We start from the raw sequence: 21,039 nt of genomic DNA, 5'->3' as shown, positions 1-21,039 counted from the left end.
GAACGCAATCTGCCAGCCTTAGTAGAGTACCAAATAAGCTCTCCTGGCTCTGGCTATCATCCCCAACTTACATGGCACTGCCGTATTTAACTGGTATGAACTTTAAGTCAGATATGGTTTTAGCCAAAGTGATGAGTCATTTGACTCGATTACTTCATTCAGAACACTTCTCCTTTCAGGATCCTGATTTTGGAAAAGGAAATTGAGTAATTTGGTGATTGAAATCCATTCACGTGCACTGAGGTTGTTTCGCCTTATCACAAGGGGATACGAACTGCAGATGTAGCGCCATCTGCAGTTATCTACATGGGTGAACTAACAGTTAATTTAGGCATCTAAAAGTTGTATTGGTTCCCTTCATTGTTTTTTATTTTTTGTTGTAACAATTGAGCTTTCAATAGATCCGTGCCGCTTGGAAGGAGGTTACTTTACATACCATATTGTGTTCCTGACTTATATAGCATCATAGGAGACATTTGACTAAATTGTATGTTATGTAGACACAAAAGGGAACTTGTGTTATATTATTTTACTATATTGTATACATAGTATTCCATTTCAGAAAATACCATTAAAATATTTTAAAAATAGTTTGTCAATCTCAGTATTTTAGCAAGCAGACTGCTGTTGACTTCAATGGACCACCCAAACGATCTAAGGCTCCGTTCACATGGAGCAAAACTGTCGGAATTCTGCAGCGGAATTCTCCGGAGCGGAATCCCGCCAACCTCTGTGTCATAATGGGAGTCTATGGGAGGCTCGCGCGCCTCCTCATTCCGCGGTGAAGAATTCTGCCAGTTTTGCTCCATGTGAACGGAACCTAAGGATTGTCAGTTGGCCCCTTTTGCTGCTCCCTGCTGCTTGTGATAGCACAGGCAGCGAGCGGGGACTGAGGGGAAAGAGAGTGCTGAGCTGACAAGTTGGTGCTCGCTTCCTCCTGAACATTGGGCCATGTAATATAGCCTAAGGCTGGGTTCACACACAGTATATTTCATCCAAAACCAGGAGTGAATTGAAAACACAGAAAGGCTCTGTTCACACACTGTTGAAATTAAATGGATGGCGGCAATTTAATGGCAAATATTTGCTGTTATTTAAAAACAATAATAAATAAATAAAAAAATAATGGCAGTTATTTACCGTTATATGGCGGCCATCCACTCAATTTCAACATTGTGTGAACAAGGCCTTTCTGTGTTTTCAATTCACTCCTGGTTGAGGTTGCAAAATACTGACTAAATACTGACTGAAATATATTGTGTGTGAACCCAACCTTAAAGTGTCACTGCCGTCATAGCTTTCAGAATCTAAGGTGCAGTCCGGAACTTGAGTCAAAGTTAAAGTGACGTTATAATTTTCAAAATCTAAATCAACAGGACAGGTTTGTTTTAGTTATTTATTTATTTTTTTAGTTCTCATGCTTTATAACAAAGCTATACTTTTCTGAAATCCAGGTGCAATCTCCTGAGAGCAGCTTTTAAGCTGATTGAAAAAAAGAGACTAAGGCCTTATTCACACGTTCAGTAATATTTTCTAGTCCTGAAACATCCCGCTAAAAATTAGGGATTGGACATCCGTACTACATCCGTATTGCATCCGTATTTCTGTAAATCCGTTTTTACTACTGACTGCTTTATACAAGTTAATAAAGTTGAGTAGGTTAAAAAAAAATAGCACCAGTTTGCCCAATCCCTAAAATAAGTCACATGATCGCTTGTCAGCCTGTGGTTGCTTAGAAACAGAACCTTGTGACCTATGAATCATCCGTATTCTTTTACGGAAATACAGATGCCAAACATGTTGCAATCCGTAAACAATTGATTTCAATGAGAGGATCCGTAAAAAAATCAGTTATGCTCAGCCAATCGCGGCTGAGCAGCTGATGATGCGGCAGAGGGGGGCCGGCATGAGGGACGAATGGAGCTGTTCGGCTGGCTTCCCGAAGACTGTCATTGTCCCAAGATGGCGGCCGGGGGTCGACATGAGATGCGGTGAGTATAATGCACCACACTTCCGGGTCTAGCGTGGGTGGGGGGAAACAAGGGGAAAGTGGCCATTCACATACATAACATACATTACAAAGTTGTATAACTTTGTAATGTCTGTTATTTTGTGAATAGTTGTTTAGCGCCGCACTACCTTTGTTACAGCTTGATTAAAAAAAAACTAAAAAACTAAAGCAAACTTGCCCTGTTAATTTAGATTTTGAAAATTATTAAGACAACGTCACTTTAAAGTGAACCAATCAGCACGATTGTGCCGATATGATTCCCAGCAGCACAGTATAGATCCACTTGCGGAGCATACCAGCTGCAGCAATATGTTTACAAAGGGGAAAGGATGTTTTTCTTTCTGAAAATCTTTTTCTTTCAAATCAACTGGTGTCAGAAAGTTATGTAGATTTGTAATTTACTTCTATTTAAAAAGCTCAAGTCTTCCCATACTTATCAGCTGTTGAATGTCCTGCAGGAAAGTGTGTATATTTTCAGTCTGAGACAGTGCTCTCTGCTGTCACCTCGGTCCAAAATAAGAATTATCCAGAGCAGGAGAGGTTTCCTATGGGGATTTGTTGCTGCTCTGGGCAGTTCCTGTCTGGAATAGAGATGTCAGCAGAGAGCACTGTGTCAGACTGAAAAGAATACACCATTTCCTGCAGGACAAACAGCAGCTGATAAGTATAAGAAGACTTGAGATTTTTAAACAGAAGTAAATTACAAATCTATATAACTTTCTGAAACCAGTTGATTTGAAAGAAAAAGATTCACTGGACAAACCCTTTAAGATACAAATATGAAAGCTTTGGATCTTGGCGTGTGAAAACACAGGGGAAGATTTATTAAGACTGGAGTATTTGTATGCCGGTCTTAAATAAAGCCTGCCCAATTTACCTTCCCAGATTTGCTAAGAGGCAAATACCTCCTAGTACACATATCAGGGCCTGTGCCCCAAGCAGGAAACCACCTCGAAATGGTTGTAGCCCACGTTCCTGCAGCTACTTCCCTAACCTTTCTTCCTGCCCCGATGTGATGCCTATGTACTGAAGATTCCACAATAAAAAACATATTTTTGGTCGGTGAATTGTGAATTTCTGCCTGCTGCATCAGCACCTCTGGATGTATGTGTATGTGGATGTATGTATATAAATGTAGTAATTGCTGGACCCACTAAGGATAGTGCCAACATCCTGTTCTCTGTGACTTGTGCAATATAAATGACTGTGATCATACTGACCAAAGAGAATACATTTATATTATTTACACTGCATAGTGACTAAGATACATTTAGTATTAAAAGAAAATAAGAAAAAAAAATTGCACTTTTTCAATTACTCCTCCCAAAATGGTTGATTATAAATTACATGAATTCCAAAATGGTTCCATTAAAAAATAAAACTTGTCCCGCAAACAAACAAGCCCTCTTATGATTATATTTAGGGGAAAATAAAGAACTTATGGCTCTTGGAATTGCTTGAACATTAAGGTCTACAATAGGCTGGTCATTAAGGGGTTAAGGGTAGACAAATCTGTATATATTATATAGACTCTGTTTTTTTTTTGTTTTTATTTAAAGGGGTTATCCAGCGTTAGGAAAACATGACAACTTTCTTCCAGAGACAGCACCACTCTTGTTTCCAGTTCAGCTGGGGTTTGAAATTGAAGGGGTACCCTGGCCCGGACGTATTTTTCAGATATGGCCAGGGAAGGGGTGATTATGGATCTCGTTCGGCAGCTCAGCCCCACCCAAACTGGAGACAAGAATTATGCTGTCTCTGGAAGAAAGTGACCATTGTTTTTGTAGCGCTGGATGGGGTTAATTACTAGTAACTTGGGAGATGGGGTTATCTAACTACTTATTGTTTTACCCCTTTAACCTTTATCGTTTCTAAATCCAAAAGATGTGCAAACTACACAGTTTAATGCAGAGACAAGTCACAATGTACAGTAGAGTTGCAAAACAGGAACAGTGCTGAGTTGCAACACAGGAAGAATCTGGGTTTTTAGCTCAGGATGTTCAGGTAAAAGTTCAGACTCAGATATAAGTTCCATAATGTCTCTCTCTAGATAGATAGATATAATATAGACACACTTACTATTAATATATAGCAATAAACATAGTTAAACATAAGTAAAAAAATTAATAATAATCTGGCATCATTCACAGAGCTGCAGAATTCTCACTTAGTTTTTATATCCTGGGCAATGGTTGTGGATCTGCCATGTTACCAAAGAGTTTGGCTTTGGGCCATGCACAGGAATGGAGTCCAGGCACCCTTTATCCCACTCCAGAATGTGTAAGCTAGACTTTTGCTGCTAGAGGGTACTAGTGTGAGTAGCGGATAACCCAGCAGATTAGGAGACAACAGCGCCTGGCGCCTAAGGGGCCATTTACACAGAAAGATTATCTGACAGATTATCTGCCAAAGATTTAAAGGACAACTCCGGCGGGACCCCCCCCCCCAAATAAAAAAACAGACACACACAGACACCATACTCACCATCCCTCCGGTGACGATCGCCACTCCATTCGCCCGCTGTCTGCCTCACCGTCACCTGCGTCCGCCGTCCAGCGATGTCTCTTGCTTCCGGGTCCATGAGAGAGAAAAGGCTGCCAGTGCACTTGCGCACCGGCAGCCTTCTCATTGGCTGAAGCGCATCACATGGCTTCCAGCAAGCTCAGCCAATCAGGGCTGAGCAAGCTGGAAGCCATGTGATGCGCTCCAGCCAATAAAAAAGGCTGCTGGTGCGCATGTGCACCAGCAGCCTTTTCTCTCCCATTCACTCTCAATGAAGATGCCGAAGAGGAAGAAGACCCGGACCGCCCCCCAGCTCTGACGTCACTCGACACCAGAGAAGAGGACCGTGACGACCGTAATAGGTAATGTATACATTCTTTAACTTCCGGGGTTGGGGGTCGGGGGTCCGAAAGTGGGAGAAGGGGGCCAGACCGGGTATTTAACCACATTACAAAGTTATATTACTTTGTAATGTGTGTTAAATAAGCCAAAAAAAAATTTCGCCGGAGTTGTCCTTTAACCCCTTAACCCCTTCGTGCTGCAGCTAGTTTGGGCCTTAATGACCAGGCTAATTTTTCAAAATCTGACCTGTCTCACTTTATGCTCTTATAGCTCAGTGATGCTTTAACGTATGCTAGCGATTCTGAGATTGTTTTTTCGTGACATATGGCACTTTATGTTAGTGGCAAAATTTGGTCACTATTTTGTGTGTTTTTTGTGAAAAACATCAAAATATCATGAAAAATTGAAAAAATTTGCATTTTATGAACTTTGAAATTCTCTGCTTCTAAAAAAAGAAAGTCGTAGCACATAAATTAGTTACTAAGTCACATTACCAATATGTCTTCTTTATTCTGGCATAATTTGGGAAACATATTTTACTTTTTTAGGGTGTTCTGGGGCTTAGAAATGTATCAGCAAATTATCACATTTTCGTGAAACTGATTTTTTTAGGGACCAGTTCTTTTTTTAAATGGATTTAGAAGTCTGGTATCCTGAAAACCCCCATAAGTGACCCCATTTTGGAAACTACACACCTTAAAGAATTAATCTAGGGGTATAATGAGCATTTTAACCCTACAGGGGCTGGAGGAAAGTATTCACAATTAGGCAGTAAAAAAATTGAAAATTTTAATTTTCCAATAATATATACGTTTAGATTAAAGTTTCTCATTTTCAAAAGGAATATGAGACAAAAAGCACGCCAAAATTTGTAATGCAGGTTCTCTTGAGTACAACGGTACCCCATATGTGGGCGTAAACCACTGTATGGGCACACAGCAGGGCTCAGAAGGAAGGGAGCGCCAATTAGCTTTTCCAATGCAAATTTTGCTGAAGAAGTTTCTGAGCGCCAGGTGCGTTTGCAGTGCCCCTGTAGTGTCAGAAGAGAGAAAACCCCCCATAAGTCACCCCATTTTGGAAAGTACACCCCTCAAAGAATTCATCTTGGTGTGTGGTGACCATTTTGACCCCACAGGTATTACAGGAAAGTATTCAAAAGAAGACAGTAAAAATGAAAAACTCGAATTCTTCCAATAATATGTTCGTTTAGTTTGAAATTTCTCAATTTCACGAGGAACAAGAGGAAAAAAGTACCCCAAAATTTGTAACGCAGGTTCTCCTGAGTACAATGGTACCCCATATGTGGGCATAAACCACTGCATGGGCACACAGGAGGGCTCAGAAGGGAAGGAGCGCCAATTAGCTTTTTCAATGCAGATTTTGCTGCAGAAGTTTCCGAGCGACAGGTGCATTTGCAGTGCCCCTGTAGTGCCAGCGGAGTAAAATCTCGCCATAAGTCACTCCATTTTGGAAAGTGCACCCCTCAAAGTATTCATCTTGGTGTGTGGTGACCATTTTGACCCCACAGGTATTAGAGGAAAGTATTCAAAAGTAGACAGTAAAAATGAAAAACTCAAATTTTTCCAATATTATGTTCTTTTAGTTTGAAATTTCTCAATTTTATGAGGAACAAGAGGAAAAAAGTACCCCAAAATTTGTAACGCAGGTTCTCCTAAGTGAAAAGGTACCTCATATGTGGGCATAAACCACTGCATGGGCACACAGGAGGGCTCAGAAGGAAAGGAGCGCCAATTAGCTTTTTCTATGCAGATTTTGCTGAAGAAGTTTCTGAGCGCCAGGTGCGTTTGCAGAGCCCCTGTAGTGTCCGCAGAGTAAAATCTCCCAATAAGTCACCCCATTTTAGAAAGTGCACCCCTCAAAGAATTTATTTTGGGGTGTGGTGACCATTTTTACCCCACAGGTATTAGAGGAAAGTATTCAAAATTGGCCAGTAAAAATGAAAAACTCTAATTTTTCCAATAATATGTTGGTTTAGTTTGAAATTTCTCAATTTGACGAGGAACAGGAGAGAAAACGTACCCCAAAATCTGTAACGCAGGTTCTCCTGAGTACAACGGTACCCCATATGTGGGCATAAACCACTGTATGGGCACACAGCAGGGCTCAGAAGGGAAGGAGCGCCAATTTACAGGAGCAAAATTGCAGCTAGTAATGGTTATTAGAATAGCGCAGTTACTAAAATAGAATAAAAAAAAATGAGATTACAGGTAATGTGGGGTGGTTACGGGCAACCAGGGGTGGTTATGGGCAACCTGAGGTGGTTACAGGTAATCTGGGGTGGTTACGGACAACATGGGGTGGTCACGGGCAACCTGCTGTGGTTACGGCAACCTGGGGTGGTTACAGGCAACGTGGGGTGGTTACGGGCAACGAGGGGTGGTTATGGGCAACGTGTGGTGGTCACAGGCAACCTGCTGTGTTTACGGCAACGTGGGGTGGTTACAGGCAACGTGGGCTGGTTACAGGCAACGTGGGCTGGTTACAGGCAACGTGGGCTGGTTACAGGCAACATGGGCTGGTTACAGGCAACGTGGGCTGGTTACGGGCAATCTGCTGTGCTTACAGACAATCTGGGATGGTTACAGGAAACGTGGGGTGGTTACGGGCAACCTGCAGTGCTTACAGACAATCTGGGGTGGTTACGGGCAACGTGGGGTGGTTACGGGCAACCTGCAGTGCTTACAGACAATCTGGGGTGGTTACGGGCAACGTGGGGTGGTTACGGGCAACCTGCAGTGCTTACTGACAATCTGGGGTGCTTACGGGCAACGTGGGGTGGTTACGGGCAATGTGGGGTGGTTACGGATAAACTGAAGTTCTTATAGGCAATCTGGGGTGGATACCTGTTATCTGGCATGGGCACCGCAATCTGGAGGGGGTCATTGGCAATTTGGCGTGGTCAGAGGCGACGTGTGGTGGTCAGAGGCGACGTGCGGTGGTCAGAGGCGACGTGCGGTGGTCAGAGGCGACGTGCGGTGGTCAGAGGCGACGTGCGGTGGTCAGAGGCGACATGCGGTGGTCAGAGGCATCGTGGCGTGGTCAGAGGCAACGCGCGGTGGTTACGTGCAATCTGGGGGGGGTTACATGTAATCTGGCATGATTACGGGGAACCTGGGGGGTTATGTGCAACCTGGAAGGGTTACAGACAATCTGGGATTGTTACTGATAAACTGAAGTGCTTATAGGTAATCTGGGGTGGGTACATGTAATTTGGGGTGGTTACGGGCAATCGGGAGGGGGTCACTGGCAACGTGTGGTGGTTACGGGCAACGTGCGGTGGTTACGGGCAACGTGCGGTGGTTACGGGCAACGTGCGGTGGTTACGGGTAATCTGGGGAGGGGTTAGGGGTAATTTTGGAGTAAACTGCAATTCTTACTATAATAAAAAGTGTGTGTTTTATTTTTTTGTATGTTTGTCACTTTTTGTACTTTACACATTCATTTTCACTGTATTACTATGATTACTGTGAAATTTTCTATCACAGTAATCATAGTTCAGTGACAGAGACCAAATTGGTCTCTGTCACTTTAAATTTTCAGAGTTGGCTGGTTGTGAAGCGCATGCGCACTTCATAACCAGCCAGGACGTCGAGGAGGAAGGAGCTCCGTGGATCCGGTGAGTATATGGGGAAGGGGGGGTGACTTGGGGGGTGGGGGGACATCACTTTTTATCCCCTGTCACCAATCATTCATGGTGACAGGGGATAAAAAGTGCCTGGAGCACATGGCACAAGCGATCAGCGGTATATAGTATATACCGCTGATCGCTTGTACCGGGACCAAACAGGGGGGTCCCCGATGTCTGCCCCATGCTCTCCGCTACCTCCGGTGGCGGAGAGCATGGGGCTTTCATTCATTTTAACTTTTACATCGCTGTGAACCGACATTAGTCGGTTCACAGCGATGGCGGCGGCCATCTTGGAAATGATGGCCGCCGGGGGAGGGGGGTTAGTTATTGGGGCACTAGGGGGGGCTGATCTGAGGTCTGGGGGACAGTTATTTCATCTCCCCCCGCCGTAGATTCACGGCGGGGGGAGATGAAAGGCGGCGGCGGCACCGGTAATCTCCTTTACCGACGGTCGCCGCTATAACGTTAATAGCGGCGATCGTCGGTAAGGGGGGGGGCCGGGACGGACCTCACACACTGCCCCAACCCCTCAGCTACCTCCGGTAGCCGGGGGGATGGGGTGGGGGCCGTCCCGGCCCCGCAGCCTTATTCTCTGCCATCGCCGTAAAAAGCTGATGGCAGCAGAATAAGGACCATTAGTGACCGCCGTAGAAAGCCGTATCGGCGGTCACTAAGGGGTTAAGGTCAAAGCCTATTTTCGTTTTTGCGCTTTTGCTTATTCCATTTTAAGTTTAAAAGTCCATAGCGCTTGCATTTTTTCATCTAGAGACGTATATGAGTGCTTATTTTTTGCGAAACCAATTGTACTTTGCAATGACAGGCATTATTTTTCCATAACATATGCTGCAAAACCGGAAAAAAATCATTTGCGCTGTCAAATTGAAAAAAAATGAATTTGTTTTGATTTCGGGGAGTTTTGCATTTACGCCGTCCGTCCTATGGTAAAACTGACTTGTTATGCATGTTCCTCAAGTCGTTACGATTACTATGATATATAACATGTATAACTTATATTGTATCGGATGACCTGTAAAAAATTCAAACCGTTGTTAACAAATATACGTTCCTTAAAATCGCTCCATTCCCAGGCTTATAGCACTTTTATCCTTTGGTCTATGGGGCTGTGTGAGGTGTCAGTTTTTGCGCCATGATGTGTTCTTTCTATCGGTACCTTGATTGCGCATATACGACTTTTTGATCGTTTTTTATTACATTTTTTCTGGATTTGATGCGACCAAAAATGCACAATTTTGCACTTTGGAATTTTTTTGCGCTGACGCCGTTTACCGTGCGAGATCAGGAATGTGATTAATTAATAGTTCGGGCGATTACGCGCGCGGCGATACAAAATATGTTTATTTATTTGTTTATTTATAAATTTATATTTATAAAATGGGAAAAGGGGGGTGATTTGGACTTTTATTAGGGGAGGGGATTTTTTATTAATAAAAACACTTTTTTACTTTTTTTTTTTACTGTAACTAGAAGCCCCCCTGGGGGACTTGTATATAGACAGCACTGATCTCTCATAGAGATCAATGCTGTGTATATACACAGCAAAGATCGATTAGATCGGTCATAGATTACTATGGCCTGCTGCAGGCCATAGCAATCTATTGCCGAGCCGGGATCAGCGTCATTCCGACGCTGAGGCCCGGCACGGGCAGAAGAACGGATCTCCCCCCCTCGATCGCATCGCGGGGGGGAGATCCGTCCCACTAGACACCAGGAACGTGCGGCGCAGTGCCTCTAAGTGCAGCTGTCAGGTTTGACAGCTGCACTTAGAGGCTTAATTAGCCGGCGCGGCAACGGGACCCGCGCCGGCTAATAGAGGCACTGCCCGGCTGCACGTGTCAGCCGGGATCAGCGCCGTTCAGAGCGCGGTCCCGGCGGGACCTCGCTCTGAACACCCCGAGCGGCACCATGACGTATCAGATACGTCATGGGTCGCTAAGGGGTTAAAGCCAAAGCCAGAAACAGACCATAAACAGGGATTAGGTCATAAAGGAAAGCCTGAGATTTCTCCTCTTTTCAAATCCATTCCTGGCTTTGGCTTCAAATCTTTGGCAGATAATCTTTCTGTGTAAATGGACCCTATTGGTACTTGTACACGGATCGATAATTCGCACGATTAACGATTTTGAATGAACAATGTTTTTTTTATAACGATCAGCGTTTAGACGGAACGATACATCATACGGAAAAATCGTTATGCGATCGTTTAAGCCTATCTCACACATAGGTGAAATTGTTGAAAGAATATTTACACGGAACGATCTGAGAATTTTTTGCGAACGACCAACGATAATTTGAGAACATGTTGAAAGATCAAAATGAACGATTTCTCGCTCGTCGTTTGATCGTTCGCTGCGTTTACACGTACGATTATCGTTCGAATTCGATCGTTATCGTGCAAATTCGAACGATAAATCGTTCCGTGTAAAAGTACCATAACAGTCTGACAAGACACAAAGAGGTTCAGGTGAGAATCATGTGTAGACAACAAGCATGAGCAGAGTCTATACACAGGATAGTAGAACAGTATGAGATATGAGAAGGCCCTTTTACACGGGCTGATTATCGTAGAATAAATGGTTAAATCGTTCAAATTTAAGCAATAATCTTCTGGTGTAATGCTGCGTTTACACAAAACGATAATTGGCCCGATCGTACGATTAACAGTGTCGGAGTACCGATTTTTTTTTCATAACGATCAGCGTTTAGACGGTACGATATATCGTGCGGAAATTCGTTTTGCGATCGCTTAAGCCTATCTCACACATTGGTTAAATCAGCGAAAAACTGTTTACACAGAATGATTTGCGAATTTTTTGCAAACAACGATTTTACAACATCTTGTAAAATGAACAATTTCTCGTTCGTCGTTTGATCGTTCACAGCGTTTACATGTACGATTATCGTTCGAATTCGATTGCCATCATGCAAATTCACACAATAATTGCTTGGTGTAAACGCAGCATAAATGCGGCAATTATCAAATGACTAGCGAAAATACGTCCGTATGTCCTTGATCGCATCTTTTCAGCTGACCTCAGAATCATTGTTAATTGTTTGCAAGTGTTTCAGTGTGAACACTCACCGTTTAGACGTTCGCAGGGATCAGTATATACTTTGATGGTATTAACAACTTTTCATAACGATTATTTATCTTTTTAATTTATCTTTTTGTCTAATGGTGCGTTTACACAGAGAGATGTATCTGACAGATCAAAGTCAGGAACAGACTATAAACAGGGAACAGGTCATAAAGGAAAGACTGCGATCCATTCCTGGTTTTGGATGTAAAAATCTGTTAGATAAATCTGTCTGTGTAAACGCACCATAAACGCCTATCATTTAAAAGAAAAAAAAACATTGCTTGTCGTTCGCTAAATAAGCACTTAAGCGATTTTCCTGTATGTGTAAAAGGACGCTAACATTTGCTATGAAAACAGAAAACTACAATATTTCTCATTCAAGGGTTAAGCGGGTGTGACTACCTTAAAGAATCACTCTGTTTCTTTTTTTTTTTTTAAATTGGCTGCACTGAGGACAAAGATTTTGGTCTTCAAAAGCCCTGAAGAATCTAGCAAGTCAGAAGAGGTTTGACGTAGACGCCAGCGGGATCTCCATGCTGTCGGAGCACCGAAACAACTGCAGAAAAGCGAGCGATCATCGTGGTTGAGTACACCTGCAAGCCTGCAGCCGCGGAGCCATGATAAAAAAAAGTGGAGTGCTTCTTTAAATAAAGAATGACCTGTGGTAATTGGCTGGGAATAGGTTTAAAGGGGTTATCCATGTTCAGAAAAATCACAGCTGCTTTCTTGCAAAAACAGCACCACCCCTGTCCTCAGGTTGTGTGTGGTATTACAATTGAGGTCCCTTCTTTTCAATGGAAGTGAGCTGCAATACCCACACCCAAACTATGGAAAGGGGTGGTGCTGTTTGTTGAAAAAACAGTCATGTTCTTCTAAGCCTGGACAACCCTTTAAGTGTGTGCTGGGTCTATAAGAAACAGCAAGGGGGTGGATGTGCACCTTAAGGACAGAACCAGGATCAGCACCGACATGAACAGAAGCATAGCAGTGGCAAGAAGCAAGGACTAGGCAGCTTGGATTGAAGGTAATCGGGTAGTTGTGCACACTGAGGGCAGTAGTACGCAGACTGCAAGCATAGGGTAGACTAGGGCCCAGATATATCAAAGGGTGTAAAATATAGACTGGTGTAAATTGCTAGCAGCAACCAATCACAGATCAGCTTACAGCTCTGGGAAAATGAAAGCTGAGCTGTGATTGGTTGCTGCGGGCAGTTTACACCAGTCTATATTTTACACCCTTTGATTAATCTCCCCCTAGGTATTTAAAAAAAAAATAGCAATAAATAAGCCAATATTGGTGCATGGCTTTTGCAATGCCCACGTTTTTTTGTTTGTAGACTTTAGGGGGAATTTTTATGTTCTAGTATTTTTGCAGTTCAGCTAAATTACAGCAGGCGCTGCGTTTGGGTATGTTTTTTAAGAAATGTTGAAATTTTTTCCTCCATTATATGACTATGTTCAAAATGTTATATGACTATGTTCAGTCTTTTTTCAACCAAAACCCAACCCAGGAGTGGGTTGAAAAAACAGAAACTGTGCAAATCTTTCCATTATAATTTAGTTCCACTCCTGATTTTGCTTAAAAAAAGACTGACAAAGATTGACGGACATACTATGTGTGAACATAGACATAGACTTCTGTAAGGGGATAAAAACCACCAGAAACAAAATGTGGTGTCTATACAGTGGTCCCTGAACATACGATATTAATTGGTTCCAGAACGACCATTGTATGTTGAAACCAAACTTTAATGGAAAACTGGTAATTGGTTCTGAACCCACTAAAATGTCACCCCAAAAATGAGAGAAAAATAAGATTTTAAGGAAAATAAGCAGATAATTAATATGGATATAGCAAGTCCTTCCATATAACAGTCAGAAGGAGCTACTGGAGATTGTACATTACTTTCTAAGTAGAAGATGGGAGTCCCTTCAGGGTCTGAAATACTGACTATTACTAGCTGTATACCAGTACCACACTATTTTGTATAATACTGGTATATTTTATATACAATAGCTCCAATGGACACTCAAACAGTATTGGTCTCTCCACCACGGGATTAATTGACCATATCATAACTAGTCCAACATAGTTGATTAGCTTTAAGAATAACAATTACACCACACAAAGCTAATTTAAAATATATTAGTTTTTATTTAACATGATTTAAAAATTCAATAAAAAGTTCTTTTCTTTTCTAGTGCAAAAGGAAATCCAGCAATAATAAATAACCAGACCACCGTGATTCTAATAACAACCTTTACATATACCACTATCCAATGTAAACGTCACAATCAGTATACCTCTAGCCCTGCAGTGTATCCACACAGCCCCGGACCGCTGAAAACAATGTCAGCCTATGCCCGCAATGTAAATGATAATGAAATGAGACGCTTACCCATCGTGGTGTCTGGTGTCCGTAACCCCGACGCACGTTTCGCGTACAGGTCGCTTTATCAAGGGGCGTATACAACTCATGTCTAGCGCACTATATATATTAATGTTGAGGATTCCTTCCGGGGGACGACGCGGGTCAAAGGAGTGGCCAGGAATCACGCAGCTTCCTCCCGGCCTACGTCACTGGAACGCACGCCCGCCGGTGGAACGCAGGCGGGCATGCGCACAGTGACTCAAGAGACCAAGTCGGAAGAGCGCCTGTGCCAGTTTCTCCCCGGACTCGCGTACACGGATGGTAATCATTGTTCCCTATTGGGAGGCTGTGTGTATACATCTGGTCATAAAAAATATATCAAATCAAATGAATGTGTATATAAATAAAGTGCATTAATGTACATCATTATAAAAATACCGTAATATCATTATAAAAATACCGTAATATGTAAAACTATATCAAAAAAGTGCAATCGTGCAAGAAAATCTACACTAAGCATATACCATTACAACCATTGAAAAACAAATCAGCAATAATTATAAACATATTTCAATATTAAAGTGCCAAATATTATATATATAACGTGTATGCATGATTATAAACAGTCCCGAATTAACAATAGCTAAAAGTGACAGCTAGTTTCAATCAAGTGCCAGTGACAATAAATATAAAGTGCATGCCAAGTGATATATTTAAAGACCATATATTCCAGATTGTATATCCTCCTTATCCGATAATTTCCATCCATGATTTTGGAAAGTCTGTTCTTTTTCTTCCCATAACACGTAGAAATCCACATCACATTTTATTCAACCCATCACCAAATTTACTAAAAATAAAAATATACAAAAAGACAAGAGTTAAAAAAAGAGAATAAAGTGCAAATAAAAATCGATGCACATGAGGAGACTAGAGAAATGGAACAAAGCTCCGCTGTTCATTTAAACCATGGGGGGTCAGACTACCCAGCACATGTATCCATCGACATTCTTTTTGGGCCAAGATCTTTTTAACATTTCCACCTCTAATGCCACCTGTCACCCTCTCAATTCCTCTAACTTGAAAGGACCTGGGATCACTGTTATGGTGCAGCTTGAAATGTCGTGGGATTGTTGTAAGTTGACTAATGTCAGAGCACTCTTTTGCTACTATAATACCTCTAACATGTTCTCTGACACGAACCCTCAATTCCCTAGAGGTCAGCCCCACATAGATCATATCACATCCACAGGTGGCATAGTAGATCACAAGACGGGTGGAGCATGAGATGTAATCCCTGATTTTATACTGTTTTTGCCCGTCCACTGATCTAAAATTATCTGTTCTCATAATATTTGGACATGCTCTACATTCTCCACATGGATAACATCCTGTCCGTACAGTCCTACCTCCCGTGAATGGATTTGTGGTTCTGGGGCTATAGTGGCTTCTCACCAGAAGATCTTTTAAATTCTTCCCCCTACGAGCCGTCATCAATAGCATCTCAGATACCTTCCTAGCCAGGATGGGATCGGTCTTTAGGACTGCCCAATGTTTTGTCATGATTTTACGCATGACCTCCCATTTTTCATTATAGTTGGAAATGTAACGAACCTGATTGTCTGTCTGTTTTTTCCTCACATTAGTTTGCAATAATTGTTGTCTCGTTGATTGTTTAGCTCTATTATACCCATATTCGATTTTCCTTCTCTTGTAACCCCTTTCCTGAAATCTCCTTTTCAGGTCTGAACATTGGTTTTCAAATTTCTCTTCCGAGGAGCAGATGCGTCTCATCCTTAGAAATTGACCTATTGGGACTGCCTTGACGGTAGAGGGTGTGTGTGCAGATGTTGCCTCCAAAAGAGCATTCACAGATGTAGCTTTCCTAAAGACATCCGTCTCCAGTCTACCATCTGGTCCCCTCTCCATGAGTATGTCCAAAAATTCCATCCTAACCGGACTGGACTTAAAGGTAAGCCTAATATTAAACTCAAAAATACTGGTATATTGCATGAAATATGTTTTTCAGTCACACTGACAGACTACTAGTCCTGAAAAGGAGTACTTTAAAAAAAAAACAATGGCTGTGGCATAGCGGGATGTGCCAGCCCCGTCCCTGCATGTTTATTGGCTAAAAAAACCCGCCAACCATGCAGGACATGCTGTGGAGACACGTCAGAATTCCTTATTGGTGGAGAATCCCTGAAGGGTTAATTTATCTGCTATAAGGGCAAAAAAAAAAAAAAATCAAAGTGAAGTTGTTACTAAAAATTCTTATTTGTTCCCTTATTATAAATTGAATAATTTGGGGGAGCAAGTGTTCAGATGACTGCCTTCCACATCCTAGCTTCTTTTATCATCTAAAAATGATAAAGGATAGTTATTGTATCATGCTTTTTGCCAAGTCACTGCAAGAACATCTTCCATGACAAATCACTTTTTTTTTGTTAATTCTACATTTAAGACAAAGCCGTGGCTTCACCATTCTACAAAGTCATCAATTACACAGCTGCTTGTAAACACATTGCAAAATCTTCTCCAAGACTAGAACTTAGGCCTTATTCCCACGTCCCATATTCCACGGGTCCTACGGACAGGAAAGCCCTGTAGTGGACTCTTCCCTCAGCATGATGTATCAATATGATGCCAGGAGCAAAGAAAGTGTTTGAATTTTCGTGGTACTGTAATGACACAGCCGCACTTTTACATAGTGGGGACATACGCTCATGGTTTGGAGGTATTATTTGGTATTTATCTATCTATCTATGGATACACATACAGTGTATATATGTTAGCATGGTCTACTGGTACTAGTTACAAGTAGTTGTCATCCTTTTTTTTAGGTTCCCAACATATACTAACAGCAATGTACTGGTATAGCACGGTCCAGCCTAGTAGCATAACCTGATGTGGGAAACAGCATGGCTTGACAGAAATAACCTGATCATGTTGTGTTTCCTAATTCTGTACACCAGGTGTCACAATTCCTGATTCTACTTTTATTTTTTTTACCTGAACCAATGGTTTGTATGTACATACATTAATAAATGCAATACTACGTAGCTGACAGTATAGCAGTAATGGTCATATGAGATTTGCATTTGTCAATGAGTTTAACTTTAAGGCCCCGATCACACTGAGCAAGAACGTCAGAATTCCATGGTGGAACTCTCCGCCGCGGAATCCCGCCGTGCTCAGTGTGCTGCTTTCAGTGAATAAGAGGGCTTGCTTGCATCTGCTGACGCCGCTCTCAGCTCAAAGAAATGACGTCACTTTTTTGAGCGGAGAGCGGCGGCAGCGGAGGAGTGCGCGCCCTCTCATTCACTCAAAGCGGCGCACTGAGCACGGCGGAATTCCGATGTTCTTGCTCAGTGTGAACGGGGCCTAAGGGTACGGGGCCATAACGACTTTCAATCAATGGTGACTGTGGCTATCTAGTGCAGCAGGATACTTTCTCCAAACTCTGGCTGGTACACAGTCCATTTCTAAAGCAAGCGATGTAGGAAACTACCATAGACTGCATTGTAAGTGCAATAAAATGTAGTCTCTGCCTTTTGCTATATCCATGTTTTTCAGGACTCCCTAGGGCTGCATCCAACTTCTTCAGCCGCTGGTAATCAAATGCTGAGATATACAGGTTCAGATGAACTCAAGCACGCTCAAGTTGTGCTCATCTCTATTGTCCTGTGTAATGCTGCGTTTACATGGAACAATTATCGTGCAAATTCACACAATAACGATCAAATTCGAACGATAATCGTACGTGTAAACGCAGCGAACAATCAAATGACGAGCGAGAAATCGTTCATTTTGATCTTTCAACAAGTTCTCAAATCATCGTTGATCGTTTCGCAAAAAATCGCAGATCGTTTCGTGTGAACAGTCATTCGCCAATTTAACCAATGTGTGAGATAGGCTTACGCGATCGCAAAACAAATTTTCCGTACGATATATCGTACCGTATAAACACTGATCGTTATGAAAAAAAAAACGTTACTCCGACATCGTTAATCGTACGATCGGACCAATTATCGTTTCGTGTAAACACAGCATAAAGGTAATAAGTCAGGTTTTAAACTGCTAATCCTGCTAGATAGCTGTTAGGTCAAGAAGACACATGGTACCTTTCATATACCCAGCTGCGCTTCCAGAAAGTAGATAAATGCTTTTATCCTCCAGTGCATGGAGTCAAAGAGGCTTTCCCAAGCTCCTAAAGTGCTGAGGGCTATACTGCCTCCTCGCTCTCCTCCCACACCTGACTCGTGTGTCAGTTAGCTGGAAGCAAAACCCTGGGTGTCAATAAATCTGAGTTCTCCCCACTGTTTTATGATGAGGAACAATGTTTGGTAACAATATACCTAACTGTTCTAATCATTGTCATCCTATATCTATAAGAATAATGCAAGGGAAATTTTCTCAATGTATTAAGGATCCACAATAATGTCATGGAGATGTGAAGCTTCCATACAAGAGGGTAATGTGGGGGGGGATTAGGCTTTCTATGTATTCCCATAGATAGGATTTACTGTGCCATCGGGTGAGACTGACAGTGTGCGCACAATTGGGCGGCGTCTCTCACTGAGTTGTTAGGGTAACTCGGCATCTGACATCAGGAACTCATTTATATAACTCCTTTTTTTTGTATGCCACCTTCTGCTTATCAAGGATGTGGGGTCTGGAGTGAGTGGCTCCTACGCGTCTTTATCGTTGATCACCGCTCTATCTTAGCAGCATTGGTTTTCTTTTATTTTTATCCAAAGATTATGTAAAATGTGTACCGTCTCTGTACATTTTTTATTTCATAAATTAGGCCCCTGATGATGCTGTATTGTTGGAGGAAATATGTTTAGGCCATGTTCACATTCTGTATGAACATCATCCAGTGTGTCAAACAACGGCCAATGTCTCAGATGTTTACTTGGCCGATACAGCAGTTTCAGCCAGGTGATTATTGTGGTGTCCCACCACGGTTGTTGACATTAGTTACACCCTTTGCAAAAGCCTGTACTTTTTGTCAGCAAGTGGTGATGTAGTAGTGATAAAGTTTTGCCACAAGATGTCGCTATTGTGAGTATATGCACTTAGTTGCTGCACAGCTGAAGTATGGAAATTGCTTGCTTATATGTCACATCGATCTGTGGACCAATGAGAACATCTTCTTCTTCTATTCTATCATCTTCTTCTTTACTTCTTTTGTATGCACTCTTCATTCATACACAGCACACTTTACAGGGGCTGTAGCTAGGAAGTCACGTGGGTAGAGGAAGTGTATGGGTTCTTTGATGTTGGACTTTATAGAGGAAGGATGCAAACTACAATGCTCTCTACAGCAGCCTAGTTGGGCCCTGGCCCTGTGCCAGGTCCCCAGTCTCAGTGTGCAGTCCATAAAACAGACTCAGGCACATGACGTTAACTGTTTCTTCTTCAGTCACTTTACTCAGCACTCTGCAGTGGTAAGCCCCTTCGCAGGAGAGGACAAGTCATAGATCATCTCAACCCAAGCCATGGACTACGAGAGTGACAGTGCAACAGTGCAGGACAGTATCCACAAAAGGCAGAAAGCTAGAAACTGATCCGCATAGAGCAAAGTTGCTAGAAGCCTATGAACTCTATCTTGCAGGAAACCCTCAGCATTCTGCTCATTCCAGCTAACAGGGTCTGGGGCTTGTAACACCCTCTAGGATGGGTGCCCCACCAACAGGTGGTTCATTCCGACAAGAGTCTATGCACAGGCACAAGTATTCACTCTCAAGTCTACCTCTATTTCTACCTCAACCTCCAACATCCCGGCAGAGCACAGTACTACTTGGGTTTGGACTCTCACGACATCCTCCTCTCTGCTCCTCTGATTCTTCTTTGTAACTTTCAACACGCAACCCAATTAGCATGACTCTATACCACTCTCAACACTCTTAAGTGTATTATCAAGTGTAAAGTATTCTGTCAAGGCAAAGCTGTATGTCTGTTGCACACAAGCATCCTCAGAGTAAACAAGATCTCATTTATTATAAAGAGACTCTGTGATCTTTCACCCCGCACCAACACAGTATACACACAATCCTTGGGACATGTCCCCTTTCTGTGGGTGGCAGTACCACTACTCCACTACGGACCACCGTGACAACAGCCCAAGGGACCCCATAGCAACCCGGCAGGACACTGTCCACAGGGGAACAAGGTACAACTGGCGCTTTAAAATAAAAGCAGATGTGCCACCATACCTGTGTGCCCAACCAGCACTGGCGTCACGACATAACATCACTGGGCCCAGCTGTATCTCGGCAAACCACCACAGAAGTGGCGTCATGCTTCACCTTCTGACAAGTGACCAGCCGTACCTCCGCCATAGCACTGTGGGGGCATACCACAACATCACTTTTAATTGGAAAGCGAGCACATTCAGGTATGCCTGCAGTCCAATTAGTCATAGAGAACAATGTAAAGTATGGCCTGGAGCCATACTTTTCATTGTGAGAACAGGCTTTATTATAAACCTGTCAATTATTTTGTGTGGCTACAGAGAACCACAGCCGTAGTGTATACAGAGTCAATACACTACGGCCGTGATTCCACAGAGTGTAATGTAATTGTGCACTGTCATTAAACAACAGCCGCTGTTGCAACCTGCAACAATGGGCGTTTATAAATATGAAAATACATAGTGTGAACGTGGCCTAATGGCCCTATTCCATGGGACGATTATTGTTTGAATTATCGTTACATCGTTCGGATCTAAATGAAAATTGTTGGGTTGAATAGCAGTTAACGATTAAATGACAAACGAGAAATTTTTATTGTTGCTCGTTCGCAAATCGTTTGCATTGAATAAAACGTTGTTCGGTCGTTCGCAATAGCGACGACAAGACGGCCGCAAGAACGATCATAAGTAATGATTATTGTTCCATGTAAATGGGTGAACGATTTCAGGTCGTTCACAATAGCGGCCGTTTAAAATCGTTTATTGTTAACGATTATGCGAACGATAATTGTCTCGTGGAATAGGGCCCTAAGACTCCTTTTCTGTATCTTGTCCCCTGTTGTCTGATAATCTGGGATTAATGGTGGT

General features: G+C 42.5%; 1 protein-coding gene across 1 annotated transcript in view; it reads left to right on the top strand.

The window, feature by feature from the left end:
- The first annotated feature begins 1,972 nt into the window (after positions 1 to 1,972).
- Positions 1,973 to 21,039, top strand: part of SYT8 (synaptotagmin 8) — a 69,528-nt gene continuing 50,461 nt past the window's right edge. Inside the window, exon 1 of the mRNA XM_069965669.1 lies at positions 1,973 to 1,991. The gene's annotated coding sequence lies outside the window, so the exon portion shown is untranslated. The remainder of the gene's footprint in view (positions 1,992 to 21,039) is intronic.

This window comes from Dendropsophus ebraccatus, chromosome 4 (assembly GCF_027789765.1).
Source record: "Dendropsophus ebraccatus isolate aDenEbr1 chromosome 4, aDenEbr1.pat, whole genome shotgun sequence".
NCBI classification, from domain to species: Eukaryota; Metazoa; Chordata; class Amphibia; order Anura; family Hylidae; genus Dendropsophus; species Dendropsophus ebraccatus.
Note: the sequence above shows the minus strand (reverse complement) of the source record. Positions and strands in the feature narration are given on the sequence as shown.